Genomic DNA, 14,382 nt, shown 5'->3' on the forward strand with positions numbered 1-14,382 from the left:
GCAGTAAGTAAAAATCACAGTTAGACAACAAAAGGCAAACCCAACATCGTAAATATGTTTGATTTCAGTCTGCTGACGGTGTTTGAGATAAATAAAACGGAAAGCGTATAATAATAAATACGCACATTTAGTGTTACAAAGACTGATCTTAAATTAATTTATTGATTGCAACGTATGGCTATGGTCAAATTGTATGAACAAACGCAGCAATAAATCACTTCCTTACAACTTTATTTATGCCAAGATGTGTTGCATGTGTTTCGAGTTTTCACCCATCTTCAGTTGGCGTTATGCACTTATATCTTCGTCAGTACTACTATTTAGCCATATCCAATTTGAATGCTGTAGCTGTCCAGTGAAAAATAATTCCTTTACCCTCCTGGACTTATTGGAAGTACGGTTAGGTGGACTTACTTTTTTATCCTGTACCTTGCAGCTCCATGTTTTCCATTTGTATGCATTTAAATGCCTCAAGTAGCTATAAAGCAACTATGGCCATAGTGGCCATACTAATGCAGAATTTAAGGACCAAGGTTGTCGGGCATCTTGATTAAACACTTTCTATGTTAATGGAACGATAGTATTTTATTGCGGTGGGTAGCAGATCAATATGAAACATATTAAATGATGTGATTCCGATGGAGATCTTACGTAATATTACGGCATAAAAACACACTGGTAAAAAGATTTTTGTGCTGTCGTTACGGCTGTTTCAGTGGTGCGACGCCCGAAAATTCGCATCACTCTGCGTGGAAAATACCACAGCAAGGCAAGCGATACGTGATGTTCATCTACATCTACGTCTACATCCAAAGGCATCTACATCTACATCCAAACTCCGCAAGCCACCTGACGGTGTGTGGCGGAGGGTACCTTGAGTACCTCTATCGGTTCAAGCCACCTGACGGTGTGTGGCGGAGGGCACCTTGAGTACCTCTATCGGTTCTCCCTTCTATTCCAGTCTCATAATGTTCGTGGAAAGAAAGATTGTCGATATGCCTCCGTGTGGCTATATTCTCTCTGATTTTATCCTCATGGTCTCTTCGCGAGATATACGTAGGAGGGAGCAATGTACTGCCTGACTCCTCGGTGAAGGTATGCTCTCGAAACTTCAACAAAAGCCCGTACCGAGCTACTGGGCGTCTTTCTTGCAGAGTCTTCCACTGGAGTTTATCTGTCATCTCCATAACGCTTTCGCGATTACTAAATGATCCTGTAACGAAGCGCACTGCTCCGTTGGATCTTCTCCACCTCTTCTATCAACCCAATCTGGTACGGATCCCACACCGGTGAGCAGTATTCAAGCAGTGGGCGAACAAGCGTACTGTAACCTACTTCCTTTGTTTTCGGGCTGCATTTCCTTAGGATTCCTCCAATGAATCTCAGTCTGGCATCTGCTTTAAAGACGATTAATTTTATGTGGTCATTCCATTTTAAATCGCTCCTAATGCTTACTCCCAGATAATTTATGGAATTAACTGCTTCCAGCTGCTGACCTGCTATATTGTAGCTAAATGATAAAGGTTCTTTCTTTCTGTGTATTCGCAGCACATTACACTTGTCTACATTGAGGTTCAATTGCCATTCCCTCCACCATGCGTCAATTCATTGCTGATCCTCCTGCATTTCAGTACAATTTTACATTGTTACAACCTCTCGATATACTACAGCATCATCCGCAAAAAGTCTCAGAGAACTTCCGATGTTATCCACTAGGTCACTTTTATATATTGTGAATAGCAACGGTCCTACGACACTCCCCTGCGGCACACCTGAAATCCCTTCGGACGCTACTCTCGGCAGAGAGCAACCCCCTGCGCCACAGGCCTTACAAAATACGATGACATAATGTTACTTAAAATCCGTCTTGATTGCAAATTTTTTTATTATTCATATGACCGGTTTCGGTTCATTCAGAACCATCTTCAGATCTGATATTTCAGTTACAGGAGTAACCCGTCCTGTAACTGAAATATCAGATCTGAAGATGGTTCTGAATGAACCGAAACCGGTCATATGAATAATAAAAAAATTTGCAATCAAGACGGATTTTAAGTAACATTATAAAATCACTGATTGCTGTTATCCCATAAGACATTATGTCTGTTTTTGCAAAATACGATGACAGCAGATAAAAGACCCCCATTTTTAATTTGTTTCTGCTCCGTAATTTCTTCTCACACTTACAAAACAGTTATGTCAGATTCTGGTGCAAGAAAACTGCAATGGTTCCAGTTAATAGAAAGAAGTTGGTATCCGTAGTTCGGGAAAAGTTGCGAAAATGCCTTGGTTTTTATTACATGGCCTACTCGTCTCGACGAAGAGCGATTATAAATATCTTTGTTGGGTCAAAAGTTATTTGAGGAGAGGGTCAGACGTCTGTATAAATGAAATAAGTACACTCAGAAATTAGTGCACTTTTTACGAGGCTTGGCTTTCATGACTCTCTTCAAAAGAGATTTTCTTTTCGACATCGCTAAAAATACGGGAACGGATTTAAAAATAACTGAAATCTCCTTTAGAGCCCAAAGGGGGGATTGTTTAAAACGATAGCCCGACAAATTATTTCTATCGAACGTCATTAAATTTTTTGTTGCTGGCATCTAAGAGATGATAGCCTTTCCGGGGAAAGAGATTCCGTTATTGGAACGGGTAATTCTGGCGGAACTATACTTTTCCGAAGGAGCGTGTCCGTGACCCGGGGCTTCCATTCCTGCCACGACAGGAGATCTGGCTCGCCACAGCCCTCACCGCAGGTTATCATTCTCGGCCCACTCATCCATTGCCAGGCCTTCTCGATGAGCCTGTCTTTCAATGTCGCTGTAACTTGCAACGGCCTCTCTGGAGCGGCCGTACTCGTAACAGTTTTATTCTCGCCGATCAATTTTCATACGGCCTAATCGTATTTGCGACGGCCCTTTGGTTTTTACGGCCGCCGTAATGGTGGGCGGGATGTTGAGTACTATCGACCATGCTATCCATTGCTGCTGGTCCTAAATATTATATTTGTTCCACCGCAGAGCTGCCATCTCGCCTATCTGTTCCGGCGCGTGTTGTTACGTGGAAAGTGCGACGAGTATAAAAGTGTCGAGAATTTGCAGCGTGATCATGTCACAGTACTCAAATTGTAAACCGTCGGTTTTATACACGTTTATGAATAGAGTTCCACGGTTCTGTAGCAGATCGAACGTACCAACAGCCTTTGCCTCACTGGGTGCAGAAGAACAGCGTGACTACAATTAACTAGAAGTCTGGAAATCAGACCTGCAGGATTCAAATTTGGCTCCGCCCCTCTTCTTTATCTATATGAACGCCCTTCCATTTAAGTCATTAGGCATAATTTGTACTTTCTGCTAACGATTCTAGTGTTATAATAAATCATATTAGAGACAAGGCAACAGAAGCTGTCGTTTTAGATTAGATTAGATTTACTTTCATTCCAATTGATCCGTAGTGAGGAGGTCCTCCAGGATGTGGAACATGTCAGAAAAACAACAATACATGACAAATATTTACAACTAAAACAAATAAGCTAATGTACCATTCCACAGGACCCAAGTGGAATGATCGTCATTTTTTAATGAACACTAAGAGTCATTTTACAAATACTATTGCACTGAATTTAAAATAAAAAAGTTTTTTATTTATTTATAAGGTAAGGAACATGTAATACAACTACTGTAATACTTATTTACAATGAACACATTACTGCACTGAAATGGTGCAGAAGTTAGATTATACTTACACACTTACACACACACAAGCACACACACACACACACACACACACACACACACACACACACAAATTTTCAGTGAACACATTACTGCACTGAAATTGTGCAGAAGTTATGTTGTACTTATATACAAATCAGTTGGTTTTCCTAAGAAATTCATCAATGGAGTAGAAGGAGTTGGCCACCAATAAATCCTTTAGGCTTCTCTTAAACTGAATTTCATTGGTTGTTAAGCTTTTTATGGCTGCTGGCAAGTTATTGAAAATGTGTGTTCCTGAATAATGCACACCTTTTTGTACAAGACTAAGTGACTTTAAATCCTTGTGAAGATTATTCTTATTTCTAGTATTGATTCCATGAATTGAGCTGTTGGTTTGAAAAAGTGATATATTTTTAATGACAAATTTCATTAAGGAATAAATATATTGGGAAGCTGTAGTTAGTATCCCTAGTTCCCTAAACAGGCTTCTGCAGGATGTTCTTGAGTTCACACCACATATAATTCTTACTGCACGTTTTTGTGCCCGGAAAACTTTAGCTTGGCTTGATGAATTACCCCAGAAAATAATCCCATATGACATTATGGAATGAAAGTAAGCATAGTATGCCAGCTTTTTCATTTTTATATCCCCTATGTCTGACAAAATTCGCATTGCAAACAGAGATTTGTTAAGACGCTTCAGCAGTTCTGTGGTGTGCTCCTCCCAGTTGAATTTATTATCAAGCTGTAATCCCAAGAATTTAACACCGTCCACTTCTTCTATCTTCTTGTCATCATATGTTAGACATATACTCTTGGGACACCCCTTACAAGTTCTGAACTGCATGTAGTGTGTTTTTTCAAAGTTTAGTGACAAAGAATTGGCTAGGAACCAGTGATTAATGTCCACAAATATTTTATTGGCTGATCTTTCTAAGACTTCACTTGATTTGCTATTTATTGCAATGTTTGTATCATCAGCAAACAAAACAAACTTGGCATCTGGTAATGTTACTGATGAAAGGTCATTGATATACACAAGAAAAAGTAAGGGCCCCAAAATGGAACCTTGTGGGACCCCACATGTAATTAGTTCCCAGTTGGATGATGCCTGATAGCTTGATACATGTCTCTTTCCTAATAACACCCTTTGTTTCCTGCCAGAGATATAAGATTTGAACCATTTTGCAGCATTTCCTGTTACACTATAATATTCTAGTTTACTTAAAAGGATATTGTGATTTACACAGTCAAATGCCTTTGACAGATCACAAAATATACCAGTTGCCTGCAATTTTTTGTCTAATGAATTAAGTACATTTTCACTGTAAGTGTAGATAGCCTTCTCAATATCAGAACCTTTTAGAAATCCAAACTGTGACTTTGACAGTATGTTATTTGAGATAAGATGGTTATAAAGACGACTGTACATTACTTTTTCGAAAATTTTTGAGAATGCTGGCAACAGTGAAATTGGACGGAAATTTGATGCTATTTCTTTATCTCCCTTCTTAAACAGTGGCTTAACTTCAGCATATTTCAGCCATTCGGGAAATATTCCACTGATAAACGACTGGTTACACAGATAGCTTAATATGTTACTTAGCTCGGAATCACATTCTTTAATTAACTTTGTTGATATTTCATCATACCCACTAGATGTTTTTGATTTTAAAGATTTTATGATGGACGTTATTTCTGTTGGGGTAGTGAGGGTCAAATTCATATTATGGAAGTTACTTGAAATGTCTGGTCTAAGGTAATCCATAGCAGCATCTACCGAACCTGACAACCCCATCTTTTCAGTAACAGTTATAAAATGTTTGTTAAAAAGTTCTGCAACACTATACACATCTGTCACCAATGCATCATTTACTCTTAATGCTATTTGTTCCTCTTCATGTCTGGTTCTACCGGTCTCCTCCTTCACTATATCCCATATTGTCTTTATTTTGTTATCTGATATGACTATCTTTTCCTTGTAATATATTTGCTTTGACATCCGTATTACAGTCTTTAATATTTTGCAGTATTTCTTATAATGTGCTATAGCATCAACATTGGAAATGTTTCGGATTGACAGATACAGTTTTCTTTTTGTTTTACAAGATACCCCTATTCCTCGAGTAATCCATGGCTTCTTTGTAGACTTTGCTCTAACCTTGGTAAGTTTTGGGGGAAAGCAGTGTTCAAATAAGGTAAGCACTTTATTAGCAAAAATGTTATATTTTTCATTCATGCCATGAGCACTGTAAACATCAGTCCAGTGAATGTCTCTGAGGAGTGTCCTAAAATAATCAATTTTTGGCTTACTGATTACCCTCTTGAGCTCAGATTTAACAGATTTTATATCCTGTTCAGTATTAACATTTAACAGAAGGAACTGCATGTCATGGTCTGAGAGGCCATTGACTATTGGTTTTGTAATATAATTTTGTTCATTAGACTTTTCTATAAAGATATTATCAATGGCTGTTTGTGAGCAAGTGGTTATCCTAGTGGGGAACTTTACTGTGGGAATTAAGTTGAATGATAGTGTTACTAACTCAAATAGGTTCTTATTGGGAGAGTCTTTAAGGAAATCTACATTGAAATCACCAGCAACCACTATTTCTTTGTTTTTTGTTGTTAAATGGGCCAGTACAGCTTCAAGGTGGTTTACAAACAGATTAAAGTTACCTGCAGGTGCTCGATATACACTTAATATTATGAAAGATTTTTTGTGAAAATCTAATTCTGTTGCACATGCTTCCATATGCTGTTCTAGGCAAAATTTATGAATGTCTATGTTCTTAAATTTATGACAGTTCCTGATGAATGTGGCAACTCCTCCTTTCTCCATTTCTGATCTACAAAAGTGAGATGCTAACCTAAACCCTGTAACACTTAAAAGTTCTATACCAGTGGTCACATGATGTTCAGAGAGGCAGATTATGTCAGCTGGGTTTGAAGACTCTAATTCATCTATGCAGATAGTTAATTCATTAATTTTATTTCTCAGTCCTCGAATATTTTGATGCAATAAAGATAGCTGACATTTCACATTGACTGACTTAAAATTGGGTGGAGTTAAAATATCTGCTGACAGTTGAAAATTCTTAACCAATGGCTGTTTATGTTGATGTAATAAGCTGGAATTATGTTTTTTGATTTCTTTCTCAAACTGAAGGTTTGTCTCAGTTCTAACCTCTCTTAAAATTTGTTTTCTTTCTGTCCTCCCTACCCTAAAAAAGGGTCTTTTCTGAATCCTATAACCACTGGTATTTTACCACTCATGACAGTGCCTCCCCCCTTTAACTTTCTTGCTATTTCCCCAGCCAATGATATTTTTCAAAGAATCTTTAAATGTGTCTCTGAAAATAGACTGTCTCTAAATTTTGAGAAAACGCACCTTATTCAGCTCTGTCTAACAAATAGACACACCAACAGCTGATATAGCCCATGAACAGAAGTCAGTTAACATGTATTATGCACCAAATTTTTCGCTGTATATACTTATTAAAACTTGGAAGAAGCGTATTACTGAGCTGCTGCCACTCTCAGATTGAATTTTGGCTCTTCGTATAATTGTTGATCTTGGAAATAAACAAATCAATCTCATTTTGCATATTTCCATTCAGCAACGTCTCGTGGAATAATTTTCTGGGGTAACTCGTCAATTGACATGAAATTAATGATTGAATAAAAAATAGCAATAAGAGTAATGCTTGGTATTGATGCATTTTGTAGGCACCTCTTCAAGAAGTTATCCATTTTTAACCCCACCTTCACAATGTATGTATTCGCTAATGAAACATGTCGTAAATAGAATGAGATTTTCACTCTGCAGCGGAGTGTGCGCTGATATGAAACTTCCTGGCAGATTAAAACTGTGTGCCCGACCGAGACTCGAACTCGGGACCTTTGCCTTTCGCGGGCAAGTGCTCTACCAACTGAGCTACCGAAGCACGACTCACGCCCGGTACTCACAGCTTTACTTCTGCCAGTACCTCGTCTCCTACCTTCCAAACTTTACAGAAGCTCTCCTGCGAACCTTGCAGAACTAGCACTCCTGAAAGAAAGGATATTGCGGAGACATGGCTTAGCCACAGCCTGGGGGATGTTTCCAGAATGAGACTTTCACTCTGCAGCGGAGTGTGCGCTGATATGAAACTTCCTGGCAGATTAAAACTGTGTGCCCGACCGAGACTCGAACTCGGGACCTTTGCCTTTGCCCGCGAAAGGCAAAGGTCCCGAGTTCGAGTCTCGGTCGGGCACACAGTTTTAATCTGCCAGGAAGTTTCATATCAGCGCACACTCCGCTGCAGAGTGAAAATCTCATTCTGGAAACATCCCCCAGGCTGTGGCTAAGCCATGTCTCCGCAATATCCTTTCTTTCAGGAGTGCTAGTTCTGCAAGGTTCGCAGGAGAGCTTCTGTAAAGTTTGGAAGGTAGGAGACGAGGTACTGGCAGAAGTAAAGCTGTGAGTACCGGGCGTGAGTCGTGCTTCGGTAGCTCAGTTGGTAGAGCACTTGCCCGCGAAAGGCAAAGGTCCCGAGTTCGAGTCTCGGTCGGGCACACAGTTTTAATCTGCCAGGAAGTTTCATGTCGTAAATAATTCAGCACAATTTGAGAATACAGTGATGTCCATACCTACAACATTAGACGAAAATAGACTGTTATTACCCATGATTAAAGGTATCAGAGGCTCAAAAAAGCTCAATATGTATCAAAAAACGTCTTGGGTCATCTGCCCAGTAACATAACATGTCTGACAAGTAGTAAAACAAGTTTTAAATCAAACTTAAAATCGTTTCTTTTGGACTACTCCTTCTCCATAGACGGTTTTTTATTTAAAAACTATGAAAAATAGTTTTTAACAGTAGTTGCGTGGGTAGGGCTGAAACGTAACTCCTAAGTTTATTAATGACGAAAAAATCATTTATACATATCATGTAAACTGAATCGTTCTATATCATTTCGATAAAAATACAGCAGAGTCCCGCTAATACGAACCCCGGCAATCCGAACGTTCGGTTAATCCGAACATAAAAAATGTTAGTCTAAGTATGGAAAACTGTACTGGGACTGTTTCAAAGTCTGCCGAATTTCCACTGTTTTTCCCGAAGATGTTGCACAGGGCTGTTCAAGCTTCACTCGGTTCTTCTTCCAATCACAAACGGTTGCTTTACCAACACCCAGTTCCTTGTTGGCAGTTTAGATACATTCACATCATTGTCTATCCGTTTCAAAGCATTAAGTTTTTCTTTGACAGTTAACGTTGTATGTTTCCGTTTACTCATGACGAAAATACGCACATCACTGCAACTAAACGAACACAGTAGAGCTGTTGCACGTGCCAGCGATAGATAACTAACGTAACCAAGCGCTTTGCGAGCCAACTGGCAGTTCACTGACCTCAGACACTGCAAAGGTCTCAACAATACACAACAACAAGGGCAGGGAGTGAGAGTCAGCCATTGTTCCAACACTTGTTCCCATTTCTTGCCATGGTGTACCTACTTATCTGCTTGGTATACTTCATTCTAGAAACTCGTCACCGTAATTTCGGCTAATCCGAACAAATCGGTAACCCGAACACGGTCCGGTTCCAATAGTTCGGATTAACGGGACTCTACTGCAATTGTTCAAACGATGCATGGAACATGAACTAATTAACTAACTACCGAATACAAAGCGTTGCCAGATCGGCTAGGAATTCTCAGCAAGAAGTTGGAAGCGACAGATCAGAATATTCTGTAGGAATGACGTGGTATCACAACACAGTAGCTTTTCACATCAGTTTAGCTTATATCATTCGTTACGTTTGAGACAACTGTTCTGTAGTAATAACAGTGAATGAATGTATATGCAGCTTTCAGTCACGAATGACTTAATTTTAAATCACGTCCAGTGACATTCTGCAATCATATTTAGATGCTCTAGTTTCTATGAAAGGTGCACGCATACTTTTGTACAATTTATTGTGTCAGTATAGTAATGTAACAGAATTCAGAAGACAGTGGTAAATCCATTAGTGGTAAATAGGCAAAACTCCAGTAATGATTCAAAGGAAGTGAATACATGCTGTAGTAACCAGAGTACCTAAAGATGCTTCTACAATTTCTGGGGCGTACATTGTACAAGCTATTTAAAGCTAAAGGTGGAATTTACATCATCTATATACATTTTCACTTATAGTATATCACAAATAATTTAAACACCAAAGAGACGTAACTCCACTTTCGTTCTGTGGGACGAGCTAACGATCACAAGCTTGTTCCAGTTCTGGCAGTCAACGGTCATCTATTCTCATGCTGTCGCTGTCTCTTCATTTTATCGTTCTTCTGACTACGGTGTAAGAGTTGTCCTTTGAAAGCATTTGTTTTCGCGACGCTTCTGCTTTTCTTGTTCCCTCTTCTAAAATCACGTTTTTAACTTCATTGTTCATATTTGTTAAGTTATTTTCTGTACAGATTATTAGGTGGTTTGACCATTCTTGCCCATTCGATACATATGCCCAAAATCTGAAGACTAAGAGATGTTCAAAAACTGCAAAAAGTTTTTCTTGTTATTTCATTAAAAATTCATGTGCCACGAGATATTTCATGATTTCCGCTAAATCCCAACGCTAGTATGGCTTTTTTTTGGGGTACCTGGTTTTTCATGCTTGCCTAATGATACTGTTTTTCGACGCTAAATATTCACTCCAGACAACTGACTCTTCCTTTATAACAGCGTAGCATTTTTTGATGTATTCATTTTCATGTTCAGTATATTCTTTTAAATATCTAAATTTGCAAGGTGTGGTATTTACATTTTGTGGATTTTTTCATGTGACACAGTTCACTACATTCATACATACATTCATAGGAAATGGCATTTTTTGTATTTGAATAATCTCCGTTTGTAAAAATGAGATTCACTTTGGCATTAGTAATAATTTTTTAAGAGATCAGAAAGTTTAAATATCTACTCAACCCTTTGAGCAAAATGCTTGCGATCTCTGTAATAGCCAACCTTTCTGACTCTATAACAAAATAAGTGTGATCCAGTGCATAGCAGCCAACTTTAACGGCAGATTCAATTGATAAGTTTATATTAGGTTTAACGTTTTGTACAATATGGAGAAGTCGCTCTAAGTGATTTGGTGGAGTGGTTTTTATTTCCAGGAATCATGTTTTAATTCCACCAGCAAGTCATCCAGATTTAGTTTTCCCGTAGTTTCGCTAATCACGTTGAGGAAAATGCTTGGAACGATTTCTAAGAAGAGGGCCTATCCTTTTCCCTTGCCATGTATTATCCAATCTGATCTCCATCGCTAAAAATCGTATCACCGTCGGGATGTTAAAGGTCAGATTTCTTTTTAAAATGTTAGTAGGCCAGAATAACCAAACCAGGATTCAGGATGCCTGCAAATAATATAATGTTCTTCAGTATTTAATCATCAACACTATTACAGGTATGAATTCATCATTATTCCTTGCCGCCAAGCGCAGCAATAGTCGTCGGCGAAGTTTTGTCAGCGGCAAAAATATAAATTGCAAAATACTGAATGCAACTTCTCTGTAATAATGAACATTGCTGGTTTCACACCGCAGTGTCTTTGGATTGTGCCGCGTCTTACAGCTCGAAGTATAGCCTCAGTGGATGACGTCACAGTCTCTGTGAGGCTGTTTGCGGATTGTGCTTTTGGAATTGAGGCAGTTGTCTTTCATTACGATAGTCATGTTCTAAATTACGTCTGTTATAGGTCTAGCCTTTCCCCCTCTTACCTATTTCTATGTTTACCTCTTCCTCCCTCTGTCTATCCACTTTGTCCTGCCACTTTTATCTCTTCCCCCACACTTTCTCCATTTGCATCTCCTCTTCCCCTCTCTTTGTCCATTTTCTCTATCCTCTCCTTCTGACCATATCCTCCTTCCTCACTCTCTTTCCATCCTCAACAACCCCCACTTCCTTTCCAACCTGCCCACCACCCCTCTACATCTTCCACATGCCACATGCATCTCCTCCTCCTCTCTCTTTGTACAATTCCTCTGCTCCTTCACTCTATCCATACCCTCCTCTATCCATCTAACCTGTTTCCAGCCACACTCATTATCACCTGTAATCCTTGCAATATAGTTCTGTAGAGCAGGCCAATTTTACTTCCACAATATGCCTGTCATACAGGATGGGCTACATTTTGGGGCCTGGATAACCATTTCTTTCCCCTGAAATGAAGGCTGCCCTGCAAATCAGGTTGATTTGGCAGGCTGATACTGTCTCCACAAAACAGTTGTGTTATGCAGGGTCACCTATATGCAAGGGACTGAAAAATCACGTTTTCTCCCGTATCTCTGCTCCTATTGGAGCTAGTAGATTGTAAGCCTCACACTGCAGATACTCATGAGCCTGTTGTTTCTCTTCCAGGTTTCACTGAAATTGGTCCAGGGGTTTGGGAGAATTGAGGAAGTAACAAACATCCACTGTTGCAAAATGGAAGGCATATCTAAACTACTTGACCATATTTTCAATGTTTATAGAAAGGTCTTCTTCAGAAGAAAATATTGACAACTGTTTCTATGTTATGGCAGGGGTACATTAAAATATTGCCAAAAAGCACTATAGTTAAAACATGCATACCATGGTGGTTGTCACTAGTATTACCTCACCAATGTACAGTTTGTGCATTGGCTGTACTTTGGTGAGGTAATACTAAATGACAGCCATCATGTTGTGCGTGTTTTGAATATATGAAGCTGAAATCTGATATTTTACGGACACTTTTGGCTATATTTTAGGTACCTCTGGCACAAAATGTGACCAGTTGTCAATATTTCCTCCTGAAGAAGACATTTTTATAAATGTTTAAAACTTGATAAACTAGTTTAAATAATCCTTCCATTTTGCAACTGATTCGCCGTTTATTATTTCCTTAAGAAAAAAATTACAGCAATGCTGAAAAGTATATTCATTGATGCGAAGTGCACCGATAAACACAAATTATGGCAATGCAGGTTTAACAGTGAGCACTAGCTGCAATCTGCATGAGAAAATGGAAATGAGCACTTGGCGTCATTGGCTGGGAGGCCCCTTGCGGGGCAGGTCCGGCCGCCTTGGTGCAGGTCTTATTACATTCGACGCCACATTGGGGGACCTGCACACAGGATGGGGATGAAATGATGATGAAGACAGCGCAACACCCAGTCCCTGAGCGGATAAAATACCCGACCCAGCCGGGAGACAAGGGCTGGAAGAGGGACGGAAAGAAGCAAGTGATCAAAGACAATTAATGAAGGAAGCGCCATGACTTATGGCAGATAAAAGAGAAATAAGTGTAACTGGAAGAAAATGGGAGGGACAAGCTAATATGCGTTAATTTTTGGAAACAAACGTTACGATGACGACAGATGGCAATGCTTCACTTTGTTCTTATAAGTAATGGCGCACTGAACTGAGCCGAGAGTGAAGGTCAGTTTGTTTCAGGGGTGGACGGCAGCAACAAGGAAGGAATTTGCGAATGTTTTTGTTTTATAAATGGGCACAGCAATTCGATTATGATGACAAGACAAGTGGACTACTGGATCTCTGATATGAGATATGTGACACACAAACAAAATATATATATATATATATATATATATATATATATATATATATATATATATATGTGTGTGTGTGTGTGTGTGTGTGTGTGTGTGTGTGTGTGTGTCTGTGTGTATGTGAATACCTAAGGTCGCCGGTCCTTAGACTTACACGCTACTTTAACTAACCTACGCTAAGAACAACACACACACCCATGCCCGAGGGAGGACTCGAACCTCCGGCGGAAGGGGCCGCGCCTCAAACCGCGCGGCAACAGCCAGCCTAACTGGGCGCATGAAACAATGACACGGTCAGATAGATGGATATAGTATCGAAGTTTCTCTTGACGACATCCTTCAATGAAACATCACAGGTATACTACGCACGTCCAATTTGGGCAAACTCTCAATATTTCCACGAAACCGCCCATCTTCTCCGTCATCGATTACTGATTTTCGTGGCTGCTATTATTGCGACCATTTGTGACCATTTACAGTTCATAGACAGCTTGCGATTGGCCGCCGTAAGTCACCATTAAGTCATGCAGCCAAGGATTGTGTCCTTGTCTGCGTTGGTGACGTCAGCGCTCTCGAAGGAACGTAAACAATTCAGCGCGTTCCTCTGTGTTTCCTCAGAGAGAGAGAGAGAGAGAGAGAGAGAGAGAGCGCTGACACGCATCACTAGGATTACAACCACTATCTCCGTTGAAACGTTCTCACATATTTTGATTTATCATGCTTCTTTAACAACAGGTTCCCTGTATGTAGAAAAGTACGACAAGATTTTGGGTTTGTCAAATAATATTCTGTGTTTATTTGTGAGTCTGATGAATTCTTTAAGTTCCTTGGAGAGCAATGGTTCCAAAATTTCAAATTTGACTTGCCGATATCCAATGATTTCCACGAGCTCCACGTGTACATTCGTGATGTGACACGATACATAGCACTGATGAAGGAGATTATGTGCATCTGTAGAGTTTAAGATCCGAAGATGACAACGTAGTCCAACCGAAGTCAGTCATGGAAGTAAATTCTTTACTAGAGATTTTTGCGTTTTGAAGTTTTGTTCTGAATTTACTACATTCCATTTCGTCCCCATTCTGCCTCAATGCCAGGAA

This window comes from Schistocerca piceifrons, chromosome 1 (genome assembly GCF_021461385.2).
Source record: "Schistocerca piceifrons isolate TAMUIC-IGC-003096 chromosome 1, iqSchPice1.1, whole genome shotgun sequence".
NCBI classification, from domain to species: Eukaryota; Metazoa; Arthropoda; class Insecta; order Orthoptera; family Acrididae; genus Schistocerca; species Schistocerca piceifrons.